The sequence below is a fragment of the Lissotriton helveticus genome, chromosome 4_2 (genome assembly GCF_964261635.1).
Source record: "Lissotriton helveticus chromosome 4_2, aLisHel1.1, whole genome shotgun sequence".
In the NCBI taxonomy this organism is placed as follows: domain Eukaryota; kingdom Metazoa; phylum Chordata; class Amphibia; order Caudata; family Salamandridae; genus Lissotriton; species Lissotriton helveticus.
In genome coordinates, this window is record NC_136064.1 from 26993359 (window position 1) to 27012265 (window position 18907).

An 18907-nucleotide genomic window follows, 5' to 3' on the forward strand; every position below is an offset into this window, starting at 1 on the left:
TAATACTTCCAGCTCCAGATCCAAATGAAAAGTGACCAGGAGATGGACAAAGCACTTGGAGGAGCCTGCAGGACAGGAACAGGAAGTTGGAGACTCTGGGGCACTTCCTTCCTCCCCCCAAAATGGACTCCTTCCACAAAAAAGTGCAGCCAAATCTCAATCTGACGAGTTATTCTGATCAAAATCATGATTTTCAGAAGGTTTATGCTGCCTGCGGTGGATTTCTTGTGCAGAATTGCAATTTTTACAATTTCGGGAATGCGAGCTGTTCAAATCTCCCGCCGGATGTCAGCTGCGCGCCGCATCTACGTGTTCGGCATTGTTTACTCCCGTAATGCGTAATCGCGGACCCTTATGACGTACTCGCGTTGTCAAACTCTCGCTGTGCATGATGGCGAGCAGCGATAACGTAATTACGTTCGAAAAACTCTCGCGCGATCACGCAGCAAGATCCAAAATGGGGCAGCACACGCAAACCAGGAGAAAAACAACTCGGCGGACTCAAAATCACGGTAAGTCAAGGCCGCCCGCATGATATTGTATTTTTCAAGCGCGACCAAGCAAAATAATTCGTAGCTTGCGAATTTGTGGATTTTTGGGAAAATTTGTGCGATTCGAGGACCGGGACATTTTCAAAAATGCACAAATACGCCCGCAAACCGGATTTTACGCCCATGCTTAGTATATAGAGGGACCAACTGGCTTTATTGAGTGTTTAGATATTTGGGCATTAAGTTTCAAACTTTTGCACATGTCTATGTTGGTCAGCTCCTTCTCTGTAGTTCGGCAAAGGATTTAGGAGAGGTGACCTTGTATAGGTCTTGAATAAAATTAACGCCTTTCTGTGACCAGTCCTGCCAGAAGATTAGGTTGACATCTATTCTTAGTTTGAGGTTATACCAGACTGCACTCATGTTAGATTTTTCGAGTTTAACAATAGTGTGTATTTCTAGGCGTTAGAGTACCTGTTTTGTGTTCTGGGTAATATATTTGGAATGTTGTAGGATAGACTTGTGCATAGTCATAATTGCAGGAGAGTGGGATACCCTTAAGTTTGCTTCTACTTCCAGCCACATGGGGTGATAGTGTGGGTTATCTACAAACCAGGCCGCGCCATGTCTTCATAGGAAGGCAGTTTGATATATTCTGAAGTTTGGGAGACCAGTCCCTCCTCTGTTTTTGGCCTGTTTGAGTTTTATCAGAGGTATTCGAGCTATCATCTTTTGTCATAAGAAGTTGGCAAAGCCTTATCAATTTTCTTCAGGAAGTCTTCGGACTGGATCATAGGGAGCATATTAATAAGATAGTTGATCAGAGGTGATATCATCATTTCAATTGTTTTTACCCTTCCCCAAAATGATAGAAATTTTGGTGACCATCCATCCAGTAGCTCAGAGATTTTCTTAGACATGGAGTTTTCATTCTCTTGTAGTTTAGTTATAATATAGTTAGTGAATAGCAGACCCAGGAATTTAATTGGTCATGGTAGCCATGCCGGACCTGTGTCTCCCAAGATGTCCCTACCACACAGGCAATTCAAAAGCTTAACTTCCATTTTATCTTTATTGAGTGTGTAACCTGAGACTTCAGCAAACTCCTGTATTGTGTTCCTGAGGGCTGGGATGGCTGTTTCAGCCACGCTTGAGACTACCAGAACATCATCCGCATATGCGGCCACTTTGAAACATGCACTTCCAAATTCTATCACTTGTATTTCTGCATTTTCTCTCAAGTGTTGACGAAACGGCTCTATAGCTGGTAAGAAGAGGGATGAGGAGAGAGGGCACCCTTGCCTGGTGCCCTGTCGTGATAGGGAAGAAGAAATTTTACCCTCTGCTCTTACTTTAGCTCTAGGTTGCTAATAAAGTGCTTTGATCATTCGTATCAGTGAGTCTCCCAAGTTGAACCTTTCTAATGTCATTCGTGAGTATGCCCAGTCAACCTTGTCAAATACTTTCTCTGTGTCAAAGGTGATAAGGACAGTTGGGGAGTCGATTAGCTTAGATTTTTCAATTGTATGATAGAATATCCTAGTGATGTCACTAGAGAGTCTATGTTTAAGGAACCCTACTTGCGAAGGGTGGATATGTTTGCCCATATATTTTTGCAATCGGAGATTTAGTATCATAGAGTATATTTTGCAGTCAAGGATTATTAATGAAATCAGCCTTTAGTTTTTGTGGAGGAGCGGGACTTTACCTTCTTTTGGGATAATGGTTATGATTACCTCTGCTGGAGTGAGTGCCTGTGATTTGGCCTGTGGTTGCAAACCTCTGATATAGGTTCAGAAGAGGTTGTATTAAATGGCTGGTGAATGTTTTAAAGAAGGTGGCGTTATAACCATCTGGGCCTCTAGCTTTGCAAGATTTTAGTTTTTTTATTGGTGGTGTCACTTTTTGGAGGGTAATAGGACCGTTGATGAAGCTTATCTCTTGGGCAGATAATGTATTAAGTGACATTTTGTCTAGGAATTCCTTATTCTGCACACAATTCAGTTTAGTGTTGGAGTCATATAGTTTTTGTTAGAATTCTTGGACGTTTTTCTGCCTTTTGAATTTTAGGTATGAGGCCAGGGATTTCCCTGCCTTATTGGCTTTGCATGGACGCAGACTTTTTTGTTTATTAATCCAGACCCCTGCTCTTGTACTAATAATTTTGCTGTATTCATATTTCTTATTTACTATCTTAGTTTAGCGTCTGCGGGTCCTTTTTGATCATGTGAATCTTCTCTAGGTCAGATATTTCCTTCTCTAGGGTGTGTAGCAGCTCATTGGCCTCTTTATTTATATTTGATTTAATTTCAATTATGATTCCTCTAATCGTAGTTTTTAGTGCCTCCCATCTGAAGACATGCGATGTCTCATTTTCCTTGTTCTCTAATAGGTAACATGTTGTCGCCTCTTCAATAAATGCTTTGTTTTGTGTTGTAGTTAGAACATCATCATTAACTCTCCACAGGGGTTCTTTTAGTGATGCCATTGAGTTTGTGATAGTTAGGGTTATGCAGGAGTGGACTGATAGGACTCTTGGGGGCATATTACTAAGGGTGGTGATATTGAATGATCGCCGTTTTAGCGGCCGTTTTTGGACCCTAAGCGACGATAATTCCATCACCCTATTACCAAGCTGTCGCTAACACCAGTTAAGGACAGCTTGTAGGCGATAGCGAGCGGTTTGGGGCCTGCTTTGCATGTCAGCGATATTTATCGCTAATGACATGCAAAGTGGGCGTACCCAACCGGTTAGCGACTGAAAGCAGTCGCTAACCTCGCTATCGCCTATTACCAAGAAAGGCGAAGCGATGGAAATATTCACGCAATGCTCGAATATCGCCAAACGCTAACACCTGCAAATACCAGTTCTTAGCCATGTTATCCAATGGGAGGTGAATAACATGGTTAACAGCATTTGCACGCTAATGCGTGAACACCACTGGTTTTCCAGCGATATTCACACTAACCCCTGCAATATTATAGCTTTTGAGATAAACGTTTGTAATAGGACGTTATCTCAGCGATAATATTGGGCGAATCGCGGCGTTAAGAAAACTAACGCTAAGCTCAGTTAGCGATAAATATCGCTAACTGTGGTAATATGCCCCTCGGTTCTATGGTTGTTTGATCTATTTTGCTAGTTGAGTTTCATGAAATTCGGAGATAATCTATGCGGGAGAATCAGCTATGTGGGTAAGAGTAGGTTGTGTATTCTCTTTCCATCGGGTTCTGTAGCCTCCCTGGGTCTATCATATTAAATTTACTGCATAGTTTTTAAGAGCCTTATGTGGCTTGTTCAGTCTGAAATGGCTTGCAAAATGAGACTCTGCCAACTCAAGTTTTTTGCGATAGACTGGCAATCTTCTTTGAGGAAAAGATTAGTACCATCATAAACGGGCTTAAAACAACAATCCCAGTCGTAGCAGATAGTCAGACCAATGGAGTAATCATTTCCTTGTCTAGATGCTGGGACTGTGAATCCGAGCGATCTGGATCATTTTTAACTTATACCAGAGTAGGGTTTTGGTGGGTTGACTCTGGGTGTCTCTTCCGGCTCCCCACTGGAACCTCTTCCTCACAAAGTCTGGATGAAATATGCTTCTGATCTATTTCCTAGTCTTAGACAGGTTTGCAATTATTCACTTTCCATTGGGGACGTGCCATCTAGCTGGAAACAGGCTGTGGTTACACCTCTCCTGAAGAAGGCTACTCTTGATCCTGCCCTCGCAGAAAGCTATTGACCAATCTCCCTCCTACCCTACCCTGTGAAGATCCTTGAACGCTGGGTCAGCAAATCCCTGTCCGTGTTCTTAGAAAGTAACAACAAATTAGCGGACGTTTAATTTGGTTTCTGTCCAGAACACGGTACAGACTCTGCTATGGTGACCGTGATGGACGATCTTCGCTTGTTGGCAGACAAGGGACAGTCAGCAATATTAATACTGCTCGACTTGTCTGCCGCTTTCGACATGGTCAACCACAGTATTTTGCTGACCCACCTTGATGAGATTGGAGTGGTAGGTACTGCTTTGGCCTGGTTCCGCTCTTATCTCGTTGGTAGGCGTCAGGCAGTGGCTCTTTTGCCGTTTCAATCTGCTTTTATTAATATCGGCTATGGTGTCCCTTAAGGGTCTGCCATCAGCCTGATTATGTTTAACATCTATCTAGTCCTTTGATCGATAGAATTCAGGCTCACAATGTGAAGCTGATAAACTATGCTGATGACACTCAGATTATTCTATCCTTGGATGGCACCCAACCTTCGGCGTTGGAGGATTTTCATGCTTGTAAGCGTGACACTGCGAACTGGCTGCGGCTGAATTATTTACAATTTAATTCTGAGCAAACTGAAATCATGCACTGCGCAGTAGGGAAGGTTCCCTTACCTCTCCCTCATAATTTCTGGCCATTAGGCACTTCTTCCCCCTTGGTCCCAGCCAAAACGGTCCATAATCTGGGAGTCCTGTTTAGTGCTAATTTGTCCTTGGAGGCACAGGTGAGCAAGACTGTGGGGTGCTGTTTTGCTCTTATTAGAGCCTTGAGAAAGATCTTCCCACTGCTGCCGGCGTCTGCCAGAACATTACTAGTTCAGGGTGCTATTTTAAGTCGCCTTGACTATTGTAATGCTCTGTTGCTGGATTCCCCTAAATATCTGATCCAGCGTTTGCAACGTGTTCAAAATATGGCGGCAAGATTAGCTCTGGCTAAACCTCGAGACTCCTCTTCCTCAAAATGTTTTGCCGAACTACACTGGATTCCAGTGTTGCAAAGAGTACATTTTAAGTCCTTGTGTATAGTGTTTAGGGACTTGAATGGTTTCGGTCCAAAACCACTGCAAGAAAAATTACTCTGGTACATCCCACCCGACATCTCCGCTCTTCTTCGGCCTGTTTGGCAAAAGTTCCTAGGTTTAACAGGATCAGACTGGGTGGACGGAACTTCAGCATTGCTGCCGCAAGGCTGTGGAATGAATTGCAACTCGGTATTAGACAATGTAGTTCCCTGTTGCTGTTTAGAAAAAGGATTAAGACATGGTTGTTTCCTAGAATCTGATTTTTGCTCTTTGAGTATTGTCCAATCCTTCTGTCACCTTCTTGATTAACATTGGTACTTTATCTATGTAATGCAGCGCCTGGGTACCTTTGGGGTGATTGTTGCGCTTAATAAATACTATATACATTACAATACAATGCAATACAGTTCAAGTTCCTCTCCAGGTCAGGATCCAGTGGGAAGTAAAATTCCCCACCCATTATGAGTGTGGTGGTATGGGGGTTCAGACTACTTTTCTCTCCAGTTTCTTCTCAGAACTCTAGTGTGTCATTTGTGGGAGCATAAAATGTTGGTTATGTAAAGATCAGAATCATTTTTAGTTCGTTTTCTTATGACCCATCTACCTTGTTGGGCAGCAGTGTGTGAGATTAGGTCTGTCCTAGCTTTTCTAGATATTAGTGTTAGAACTCCATTCTTTTTGCCCACTGAAGCAATATATGCCACATCTGTGAACTGGTGGCCTTTAAGTAAGCTAGCTAGGTTGGTGTCTGGCTTAGTTTCTTGTAAAAGAGTTATGTCTGCCTTTTACTTATGGATGTAATCGAAAATCGTTTACCTTTTGACCAGATGGTCGAGGGCTTTAACATTCAGCGATATTATTTTAATGTTATGTTAAGCCGGGGATGTCATGTTGTGGCTAATTGAGATCTGCGGTTAGTGTTTCCTGTGGAATCTGTGTAAACGGTGTGGTCACTCTATGGAGACTCTCACACAATGTGGAAAATCATTGTGTGAGAGTCTCTATAGAGCGACCACTCTCTGAATGCAATTACGAATTCATTTTTGAGAGCCATTGGTTAAGAGAAAACATGAAAGAATATATGCAGAATTGAAATAAATACTAAGACAACAGAAAGTCAAGAAAATCAAGAATACAAAACCTCCCCTCCCCTTCCTTCCCCTTATCCCTCCCTTCCTCCCCACAACAGTAACACTAGATGTGGGGATAGCGATAAGACACTTCACTCTAGGGGATGCTATTTTGAGTGGGACATCGTTCCCACCTATGGAACTAAACTTATTAGAACTGATTGAAGGTCTATTAAAGATAAGATTGTTAAACTAGCTAGCTGAAGTGTGGCTATTAACTACCTTGAAAGCCTACTACTATAAAATACAATGAAGTTCTGAGAATATAAATTGATGTAACTTGGCATATTCAGTTTGCATTAGTACAGCAGTTTCCAACATAGGAGCAAATTACTCCATTGCTTCATTTATGATTGGCATGCTTATTCTAGAAATTACAAACATTCCATAGATATTAGACTTTATTAGACTTCTAATAGATACTATAGGGTACCGGTGACAGACTGTCCCTGGTGTTATTTGATTTAGCCTGTTAATCTAAAATTGCATTAAGACAGCTGTTCTTGACTTACATTAGTACTGCTGCGGTGAACTTTCTTTAAACTCAAATTACTCATTTAGCGGGCCATCATTATGTAAACATATATCCTCAAAAGTTGCTTGGTAATTGGCCTTGGTCCCAAACGTTGCATAACTAATTCTGAACAGACGTGGATAGTTTAAATATTGCCTCTGTACTAATTAGAGGAATTGTATGCGCAGTGGGTTATTGTGTGCTGCTTAACTGTGTTCTATTCTTTTGTTCAGAGTGTGTTACCTCAAGGTTATTGCGCAGAAGGATTTAGGCTTTGGTGGAGGCTGTGCTAGGCTTTATGTTTACTCCTGCTGTGTCCTCCAGTGAAGAGCACTAGCTATGGGCTCTGGCCCGTGATGTGTTCATTGCTTATCACTTCTGCACTTGTGTGTTGTAATGATTCTCAAATCTCTAACTAGAGTCAGGCAGGGTCAGGTACTTTTATCCTAAGGAGATTACAACCTCCACAGCAAACCCCCTGCCTTGTCTTGGAAAGCAGGGTTTTTGCGCGATGAGGCTTGAGGGTCTATGCTTGGTTTTATATTCAGAGACTTACTCCTGGCATGTTTTCCAGTGAGGAGTCAGAATCTAAAGGCTCTTGCTTGCATTGCGTTTGCTTCATTGCGCTTGCGTCATGTTATGATAAAAGTAACGGATGTCTCTCATTTGTACATATTGTACATATCCCAAAATAAAATCTGCTGCACTTAAGGGTCTCTCCATTACATGAAAGCACCAACAAAATATATCATTAACGTTAGATCCCGGATGAGGATCTCTTGGTTTGTGTGCCTCCACATTCTCATAATAATTGAGCGTATCTACAATAGCAACAATATTAATATCAATTTGTTAAGCATGTTCAATGTTAATTCCATAAAGTGCAATAGTGCTTTTTGCAAAGTGCCATCCATTTCATGTCCGTTATACTTTCCTCTCAGGGGTATAAAAACACCCTGCAGCGCCCGTGGTGCGGGGGGGGGCAGTCTTCAGTGAGTGAAGGGGGCCCCCTCAGCTCTTCGGTGAGAGCTGTGAGAGAAGCTTTCTCTGATGCAAGCCTCTCTCTCTCTAAAGCAGCTACAGTCTGCACTGATCTGCTCCCGGTGACCCAGGACTGAAGAGAAACAAAGTAACAAGTTACATTGTTTCTCTTCAGTCAGAGCCGGTCCTGAACAAGGATGGGGGTGGGGCCCCAGAGTTACAGGCCTGGGATGTGCACAGCATTTACAGGGATCTCTGTAATAGAGACGTTTTAAGGCATGGCCAAAGAGGTCTCTGGCCCAGAGCCCCAGCCCTTGAGGGGGCCCCCTGATAGAGCCAGCTCTGTTCTGCAGAGTCTTGCCCTGATGATCTTGACTAATTGTTAAACAGATAGTTGCAAAAAGCATTCTTCTTTAATTTATTTTTCAAGTAGTTAATGTGTGAGAGACTAGTACATACATTTTTCAGACAAATGTGTTTATGTATCATGCAACATCCATATAAAAAAGTTTATTTTAGAGCCCAACAGTATTTCACATATGAGAAATGGGGTGGTGTTACAGAGATGTTTTGCAGTAATATTAGTGAACAGATATCACTATCCCTGAATATTAGATGTAAACACATTTAGAATTTGGACCAGTGTGTCTGAGCACTGTCAGTGACCTGACCAAAGAAGGTATGAGAGAGCTGAAACTGAATCAGAAATTTGAAGCTGATCCGAACAGGGGCCCTTAAAATATGTGTGACCTAGGACCCCCCAAATCCTTAAGACGTCCCTGCTCTGTAAGTAGGTGTGTTAACCCAGTTATCTTTCTACGTGGGGCGGTGGTGGTGGTGGGGGGGGTTGAGGGGAACAGGATTATGTTGCAGTGGAAGATTGATCAATAATTAAATGGTGCACAGGGCACACCCAGCCTCTTAATAAATTAAATGGCATGCTCGCCCCCTGCGCCCCGGCCTGGCCTCAGAGGCTCACCTTGGCCGGGCCTCTGAGCCTCTTCATTAATTAAACAGCGTTCTGAGCGTCTGCGGGCCTCCTCTATTCCTAAAACCCGCCAGGAGGGCTTACGCATTCTGAGGAGTGTGGTGTTCATGATATGGTCTGGTACTGCCACTTTCCTGCAATGGGGCTGGAATGGTCCTTTCAAGCACGGTGTCCATTGCTCGTGGCTGGTACTGTCCCTTTTGGTGATCTGGCCAGAAGGGCTGGTACTGTCCATGTAACGCTCTGGTGTCCCTTGAGAAGTGCTGCACTCCCCTTTTAAGCGCTATGGGGTACTCTTCAGAAGTGTTGCCACTGTCCATGAAATGCTTTAGGACCTGTATTTACTCCCTATGCAATGTAACGATGTCTGCACGGATTTATGTATGTACTGTCCGATTTGTGTATGCACTTCGCATTGGAATGCTGTGTGTCTTTTTAGAAAGGCGGTTCTGTCCTATGAAATTGTCTGAGATCTGATTGGATGTGCCTATATTGTCCCCTGAAACGTTTGGGAATTACTAATTTGTTTGGATCTGTTCGTACTGCGAGATGAAATTCTTTGGAATCTGTTGGTACTGTCCAAAGAAATGTTCTGGGAACTGTTTGTACTACCCCATAAAATGCTCACGGATATGTTTGTACTGCCCCATGGAATGCTTTTAGATCTGTTAGTGCTACTGCCCCATGGAATGCTCATGGATCTGTTTGTACTGCCCCATGGAATGCTCAGGGATCTGTTTGCACTGCCCCATTAAATGCTCAGGGATATGGTTGTACTGCCCCCTGGGATGCTCAGGGATATGTTTGTACTGCCTCATGGAATGCTCAGCGATATGTTTGTACTGCCCCATGGGATGCTCAGAGATATGTTTGTACTGTCCCATGATATACCCAGGGATCTGTTTGTACTGCTCAGTGGAATGCTCTTAGGTCTGGTGGTGCTACTGCCCCGTGGAATGCTCAGCAATATGTTTGCACTGCCCCATTGAATGCCCATGGATATATTTGTACTGCCTCATGGAATGCTCAGTGATATGTTTGTACTGCACCACGGGATGCTCAGAGATATGTTTGAACTGTCCCATGGAATACCCAGGGATCTGTTTGTACTGCTCCGTGGAATGCTCTTAGGTCTGGTGGTGCTACTAACCCGTGGAATGCTCAGGGATCTGTTTGTACTGCCCCATGGGATGCTCAGAGATATGTTTGTACTGTCCCATGGAATACCCAGGGATATGTTTGTACTGCCCCATGGAATGCTTTTAGATCTGTTATTGCTACTGCCTAGTGGAATGCTCAGGGATCTGTTTATACTGCCCCATGGAATGGTCAGGGATCTGTTGGTCCTGCTCCTTGGAATGCTCTTAGGTCTGGTGGTGCAACTGCCCAGTGGAATGGTCAGGGATCTGTTTGTACTGCCCATGGAAAGCTCTTAGGTCTGTTGGTGCTACTGCCCCGTGGAATGCTCAGTGATCTGTTTGTACTGCCCCGTGGAATGCTCTTAGGTCTGTTGGTGCTACTGCCCTGTGGAATGCTCTTGGATCTTTTTGTACTGCCCCATGGAATGTTCTTAGGTCTATTGGTGCTACTGCCCTGTGGAATTCTCAGGGATCTGTTTGTACTGCCCCGTGGAATGCTCTCAGGTCTGTTCGTGCTACTGCCCCGTGGAATGCTCAGGGACCTGTTTGTACTGCTCCTTGGAATGCTCTTAGGTCTGGTGGTGCTTCTGCCCCGTGGAATACTCAGGGATCTGTTTGTACTGCACCATGGAATGCTCTTCGTTCTGTTGGTGCTACTGCCCCGTATAATGCTCAGGGATCTGTTTGTACTGCCCCATGGAATGCTCTTAGGTCTGTTGGTGCTACTGCCCCATGGAATGCACAGGGATCTGTTTGTACTGCCCCATGGAATGCTCTTAGGTCTGTTGGTGCTACTGCCCCGTGGAATGCTCAGGGATCTGTGTGTACTGCCCCATGTAATGCTCAGGGATCTGTTTGTACTGCCCCATGGTTCTCTTTGTAGTGCCTATGGAATGTTCCGGGATACGTTTGTGTACTGTCTTGTGAAATGCTATGGGATCTGTCTATGCTGTCCCACAAAATGCTGTGGAGTCGGGTTGGATGTATTGATACTGTCCCATCCAGTTCCGTTGAGTAGTGCTGCTTCATGTCCTAGAAGATGCTCTTAGATCCTTGACCCTTCCATTTAAGTCGCTCCACCTCCACACAGCACCACCTGTGCTTCCCTGCCCAGCTGCCACTGCTGAGGAAGTTCTAGGCCCTCCTCCACCTGCAGGCTACCACCTGCGCCTCATCCCTGGTGGCCAGTGGTAGGCCGTAGGTTTGCTCATCCTCCATTGTATTGCCTGTATTTTCTTTCATTGCTCCCGTTGTAGTGACGGCATTTTCATTGTTGTGTCTGTGACTGCTGTTTTCTGTCTACCCCACTGCCTGTACGTGGTCTGTGCCCGTTCTCCCTCTGTTCCCCTTGCTGCCCCCGTGTTTTTTTGCCTGGTTTCCCTTGTGCTCCCCTCGCTGCCCCGTGTCTCTCTGCCCGTTTTTTCCTTCTGCTCCCATCGCGGCCCCTGTGTCTCTCTGTCCGTTTTTGCCTTCTGTTGCTTAGCTGCCCCTGCAGTCTGTGGCCTTTCTGCCCTCTGTGCCACTCGTTTCCCCCCATTTTTTGTGACCTTTCTGCCCTTTCTTGTGACATTTTGCCTTCTGTGCCACTCGTTTCCCCCGTTTTTCTGTATTTTTGTGACCTTTTTGCCCTTTTTGTGACCTTTCTGCCCTCTGTGCCACTCGTGTCTCCCTCAATTGGTGTGCCCTTTTCTCAATTGTTGTGCCGTTTTGCCTTCTGTTTCCTTCGTCGCCCCTCACCGCCCGCGCCGCTGCGTCCCCTGCGGCTCCGCCCCCCTGATTGCCCATTCGCTGCCCCCGCCTCCTGCCTCCCAGCTGCTCCTCACTCCTGCCTCCCCATACATGCCGGCCGCTGCACGGTCACGCCGCTGGCGCGCGGCAAACCAATCTGTGCCCATCCGTGCCTGGGCCGCACCCAGCGCCAGAACCCCTGGCCCCCGCACTCGCCATGCCGACCGCCGCCACTACGACCCCAGCACTCTGCACACTCTCAACCCCGGACGGACCCACAACTGTTTCGAGGCCGCCCCGAAACGCACACACGGTCCCTTCACCTGCCGTAACTGCAGCTACACCAGCCACAGATCCAATGAACCACCTGCCAAGAAAGACCTGAACCACCTCCGATGCATACTACTGAACACTCGCTCCGCACGCAAACATGCCTTTGGGACCTGCTCAACACAACCTCCCCGGACGTCGCTTTCCTGACTGAGACCTGGTTGAACAACTCCTCCGCGCCCGACATCGCCATAGCCATCCCAGATGGCTACAAGATCACCCGCAGAGACCGCACCAACGGTGTCGGAGGAGGATTCGCGATCGTTCACAAGAACAGCATCAGGGTCTTGACTAGCACCGTCGACGCGTTCAGCACCGCCAAAAACATGCATTTCCAGATCCACACAGACCCCAACTCCACCCTCAAAGGCACCCTCGTCTTCCGATCCCCCCGGACCGTGCCCCTAGTTCAGGGAATCAATTGCCGACTTCATCAGCACGTACGCCCTGACCTCCACCGACTACATCTTCCTCGGAGACCTGAACTTTCACCTTGAGAACAACAACAACAACTCCACAACCCTGATCGATAACTTCGCCAACCTCGGACCAAGACAACTCGTCACAACACCCACTCCGCCGGCCACATGCTCGACCCCGTCTTCTCCTCAAACACGCACGTCTCCAACAGCCACACCACCATACTCCTCTGGACAGACCACCGCTGCATCCACTTCACCTTCCAGAATCCCACCAAACACCACCACACCCAACAGATCCCCCGCCGTCGCTGGAGCAAAATCACTGAAGACCAACTACATGCAAACCTCGCTCTCAGCCCACCCACCGAACCCTCCAACACCGACGTCGCTGCCCACAACCTCAAACGCTGGATCAAGGACTGCACCAACACCCTTGCCCCACTGAAGAAGCTCCCTCAAAGAGACACCAGCAAGAGGGCCAGCTGGTTCACCGCAGAGCTCCTAGATTCCAAGCAAGCCTACCGGAAACTAGAGAAGAAATGTCACAGTGAACAAACTCCGGACAGCCATGCAGCACACAAGGATGCCGTCCGCAACCACCTCCACCTCATCAGGGCTACCAAGAAGATCTCCTTTAAAGACCACCTCGACAAGAACGCACACGACAGCAAGGAGCTCTTCAACATCGTGAAGGAACTCCCCAACCCCAGCTCCAACACCAACGACATCCCGCCGTCGCAAGCCCTGCGCGACTCTCTCGCCACCTTCTTTCACCACAAGATAGCAGACATCCATGACAGCTTCAACACCCAGACAGCCCCAACAGACAGCAACACAACAGAACCTCTGAACATCATCGACCACGTCCCCTTGACCTGCGTGAGCATCGATGACACCATCAAGACCATGAGCACAATCCACTCCTGCTCTCCGTCAGACCCATTCCCGCACCACGTCTTCAACAAAGCAAGCAGCTCCATCGCACCCCACCTACGCAACGTTATCAATCTCTCCCTTGAGACCACGACCTTCCCAGAGAGCTGGAAACACACCGAGATCAACGCCCTACTCAAAAACCCCAGGCAGACCCAAGAGACCTCAAGAACGTCCGACCCATCTCTCCGCTCCCCTTCCCAGTCAAGGTCATCGAGAAAATCGTTAACAGACAGCTAGCCCGATACCTCGAAGAGAACAGAATCCTGGACCCTTCCCAGTCAGGGTTCTGCAGCAACCACAGCACAGAGACCGCCCTCATCGCCGTCACCGACAACATCAGGACCCTGCTAGACAAGGGGGAGACTGCAGCACTCATCCTCCTAGACCTCTCCACCGCCTTCGACACCATCTGTCCTGCACACTACGCGCACGCCTCCACGCCGCAGGGATCTGAGACAAGGCTCTGGAATGGACCACCTTGTTGTGTAGGAATCTAGGACCCTAGTGTAATTTTTCCGATTGATGCCCATATATAGGTATAAATTACCCGATCCTTATATAGGCATAGAAATCATTACCATATTTAGATTGAGCCTATTCAGCCCAAATAAGGCATGACTACTTCCACTAAGTTCCAGGAATCAACAACGATTTCTTAGAAAAACCTGCCTTCAGCAGCTAGGGACTTCCCCTTGCATGAATACTAATTTATCTAGGAAATCATGAGTTTTCAAAGAACTGAGTCTTTGATGACGTTATTATAAACTCAGCACCTTCAAGGTATAAATATGCCTACATTTGCCCAAACAACACACAGTGGTTTGGAGCAGTTCGACTATCTATTTGCCCGACGTGCCCTGCAGCAGCAGGTGCCGAAGGAAGCCGGCCCTCCAGCTGACGCACTGAGAGACGCTGTCTTTTTCTCTTGCCGAGAAATCCAGCTCCAATGTTTCCAGCCAACCCTTGCGGGTTGTCGGGAAATCGAGTCCTGAGAGAGAGATACAAGACCTCCTTCATTCTAAAACCAAGGTACTGAGCTGATTAGACCCTAGAGAATTCTTGGAATAGATTCTTGGCAAAGAATACTAAAACTTAAGCTACACCTCACTTACTTCTTCCCTTGTACTAGACTTAGGTTAGGTACACCGGGGTAGGCGTATTTTAGAAGCACCAGTTGAGTACTTTTACTCATTCTTCATCACTGTATGTATTTTATGTATTATATGTTATTTTATATGGCTTAGAAACCATACCATGCTTTTACAGTACTACTTTATAATACTTTTCATTTTATTGCATTGTACTTTATAACCAGTATTACGATTGTAGCAGTACATTTCTTATGCTTGAGAAAGAAGACTGTTCAATAAATACTTTTTATTGAAAACACTTGTCTCTCTATTTCTCAGCACCTCTGGTGAAACGAAGCATGCACGATTGACTGAGTTAAATAGCTATCTATTGTTTTCGCGACTCTAGAGATTGATTTCTTATTCTTGGGAAACAAAGTTGTCATGTTTATGCAGTTGTCAGAAACTAATCCCTTCTTGTGAATTCGAGAAAGATTCTAGTGACCTCTGAGCTAGCTGGCACTCACAATTAAGTTTAATATATCCGGTAGAGACCTAGTCAACCTCAGTCCTACGTCTGAACTACAGGATATATTATTCCAATGCGCAGAGCCTATTGGGAATATAGGAACTACACTAAAGCGCTAGATACTAGAGTAACTCAGTCGTGCTTTCACACAGACCCCTTTTTCCCATAAAAACTCCAAAAAGACGTCTGGAGAGGCTAAAGGATAATATCCGCCAAAACTGAGTAGGACGAAAAATCCTATGTATTAGTTTTTGGTTTGTTCAACGTTGAAGGATACATTCTTCCAAAATATTGTGCGCCTAATCTTTGTTTCCTTGAAACTTGCTCTGCAAACTTTCGGTCAACAAAATGACAGAGAGTGAAGACGAGAGGGAAAGAGCTGCAGAAGCAGCTTGGGAAGTTTTAGAGAATAGAACACTCCAACAGAATGACCCGGATGTTAAAATCATCCCGGTAAATGTAAGAAAAGCTATAACTTACAAACTCATAAACAATGGAGTATCATCGAGAGGTGGTAAAGTAATCTTTGTTATAGAGGCACATGAATATCGGCAGACAGAGGTATTCTATTCATGGATTCAGTTACCTCCAGCAGATGCAGGAACACACGAGTTTCACTTCTACAAAGTAGAGGAACCTCCAACGGAATACGTTCCTTACGAGGACGTTGAAATTCCATTAACTTACCAAGAGCATCAGCTCTGGTTTAAAGGCGCCCTACAATATCAAAATCACATTACCAGGCTCGGTCCACTAGGTAGACCAGGAGCAACATGGCCGGTACTAGCCAGCTATACACCACATCCTGACATAGACAATATGACAGGTCCAGAACTGTTAGTACAGCTAAAACAGTTAATTAAAATACATACATAATTGCTTCAATATGTCATGCGGACCTTAACAGTCCAACCTACTGTGAGGATTCCACAGCACACCCCTCACCAGGGGAACACAAACAAAATAACACCACAGACTATACAATCAGTCATTGGTAAATTACCCGCAAAACGGGAACAAATTCCATTCTAGTTAGCTCAAAAAATTACTCAAATTGAGGCAGTATTTCCTGATAGTACACATCATGAGAAACACAGAATTCTGACAATCTGTTAACCAATGGGGATAGCACCACATGTGGAGGACTGTGACACTTGGGGCACAGTCTTTGCTTCAATCTACACAAAAACACATGGTGTTCCGTACATGGCGGTAATGCCAGACGTCCTAAGAAAGGTTCAAAATGAATACGGACCAGAACCTGCCTTAAATCTTGGTATGAAATTACTAAAAGATTTGAAACAGGTCTCAGCTATATTATTAGCCAACATTAAAGGAGAAGCAGCATCAGTGGAATTTGCCAGAAGCTAAAAGAAACAGATATTACTGAGCCACCGTATGAGCTTGCCAGAATTATTGAAAAATCGTATGAAGAACTAGGTAGAGATAGTTTGGGTGGGAAACCATTAAAACCACAACTAACAAAATCCTGAAAAAGTTTTTATGAAAAATAATCTCACTACTCCTAAAAAGAAGTGGGAAAACACTAAACAAACACTTCCTAAAGAGAACCATTCCCAGTCCAGAGGAAGATCTCCCCAACGGGGAGGTAGGTCTCCCCAACGGGAGCCCTCTGAAAAGATGTACAACCTCAGAAATAGGGATAATTTAAGAAAACCTGATAGATATCAAGATACTGATACACGTTCCTCTAGGACCTTTCAGACTTCCTTGCAGAAATCAGAAAGAAGAGGACGATCAGAATAAAAAGAAGAACGCGTGAAGTCCAAAGACGAACAGCACGTTCCAAAAAATAAGAAAACTCAATTCACCAAGAAGACGGTAGCAAGTCTAAAGATCAGACATGCCGAGGATCTTGAGGACACAACTCAAGAACGGGGAGTGGGCCCAGACAATGCTAGACAGCGCAGAGGAAGTAACCATAGTTCGCAAGATCCTGAAGGATCATCTGGAGACAATGGACTTGAATGAATGCATTCAAGTTGAAACTGCCAACACCAGGGTTAGTGTACCCCACAAGTTGTATGAAGTAACACTCCGGATAGAGGGGGACATAACTAGGAAAATAAAGCTCTCTTTTGGGATACGCTTTCCAAAGGTTATGACATTCTTCTAGCTGAAAAAGACTGGCCACCTGAATTTGTAAGGGAGTGCCCACATGGCGAAGAGATAATTATGCCAGCCTTCCGAAATCACATTTCAATTCATAAAAAATACACATATGCCAGGAAATGGCCAGTAGCTCAGGCTCCAGCATTATATAAAAATCACGGAGGATGGGATAAGGATTCTCCTCACCATAAAATCCATTTAAAAAATCAACCAACAATGCAAAGGCAATATCCTGTAAAACAGGAAGCTAAAAAAAACAAGTCAGGGAGATTTTAAATCAACTTGACTACCAAGGGGTGATTGAAACATGCACCTCATCAATGAACAATCCTTTGTTTCCTGTCTCCAAACCAGACAATACATATTGGCTTATTTTGGACTACATACACTTAAACTCTTGTTTTAAAACTTTTGCAGTACAAAACGCACATAGGGCAGCACTGATGAATAACATCGTGCGTAAAAAATATAAAACCACATTAGATATTTCAAATGGATTTTTCTGTCAAAACATTGCACCTGTAAGCAGGCCCTTGACCGCTTTCTCAATCATGGGGACACAGCGACAATTTTGCCATCTCCCCAAGGGATTCAAGAATAGCCCAGTGTTATTTTCAGCCAGAGTAAGAGTTACTATAAATGTACAATGATGAGGCATTATCTTATGTCGATGACATCTATCTTACAGATGATGATTTGGACGTGCACTTGAAAAGAGTGAACACCATATACTTGGGTTTGCTTCTGAAGGGTATAAATTCAATTTCAAGAAATCATGAATTGCCCACCTCAACGTCCTATTCTTAGGCTATGAGTTATCAAGTGAAGGCAAAAGCCTGGCAGCTATCTTTCTAGAGAAATGTGCGCTGCTCCAACATCCGAAAACGCTGAAAAACTTACAATCAATTCTAGGTTTCCTGAATTTTGGAAGAACTTGTGTTCTAAATTACGCAGAAAGGGTTAAACCTCTCTACAAACTAATCAAACCTGATTTCAAACCAACAAATTGGACTCAAAACCATACAGAAATTTTGCGTTCAGTGCAAACAGACATGTTAGCAAAAAGACAGTTAGAAACACGCAATAATGCGCGCAATCTTGTGATCCGAATCATTTCAGGGAGATGCGGATTCACATAACTAACCTTTAAAGAAGGTGAGACAGTACCAATAGCGTACAAGTCACACTTGTACACACAAGCTGAAATGAAATTCACTTCAACAGAAAAGATACTGACAGCAGTTCAGACTGCTGTAGCAAAAGAGAGAGCTCTCGCGCAATGTAAACGCATAATGATCGTTACACTTGTACCTGCCTTAGAGGCAGTGACAAAAGCAAGCATTCCCAATGCTAAGACTTTACATCCAAGATGGATACAATGGGTTAATTCTCTTGCTGCAACAGACGTTGAATACGTTTTTGACCCCTACTTGAAGACACAAGCATTCCTACAATACGAACACGAATGTCCTCTGCCGACCGAAATTCTGCGTCTAGAACATTACGGATGTATAATCTATATGGACGGATCAGCACAGCCCGCAATTGGGGGTAAACAAGCCTATAGTGCTGCGTGCGCGATTGTTAAAGGTCGCTGGCACGAAGGTAAATTTAGACCTATGGTCACTAAAACTCAATCAGTCGGAGACTGCACAGCTCAGCGAGCTGAAGTACAGGCTTTCAAGATGGCACTTGAAAATACCGATCACGAAGTCCCCACA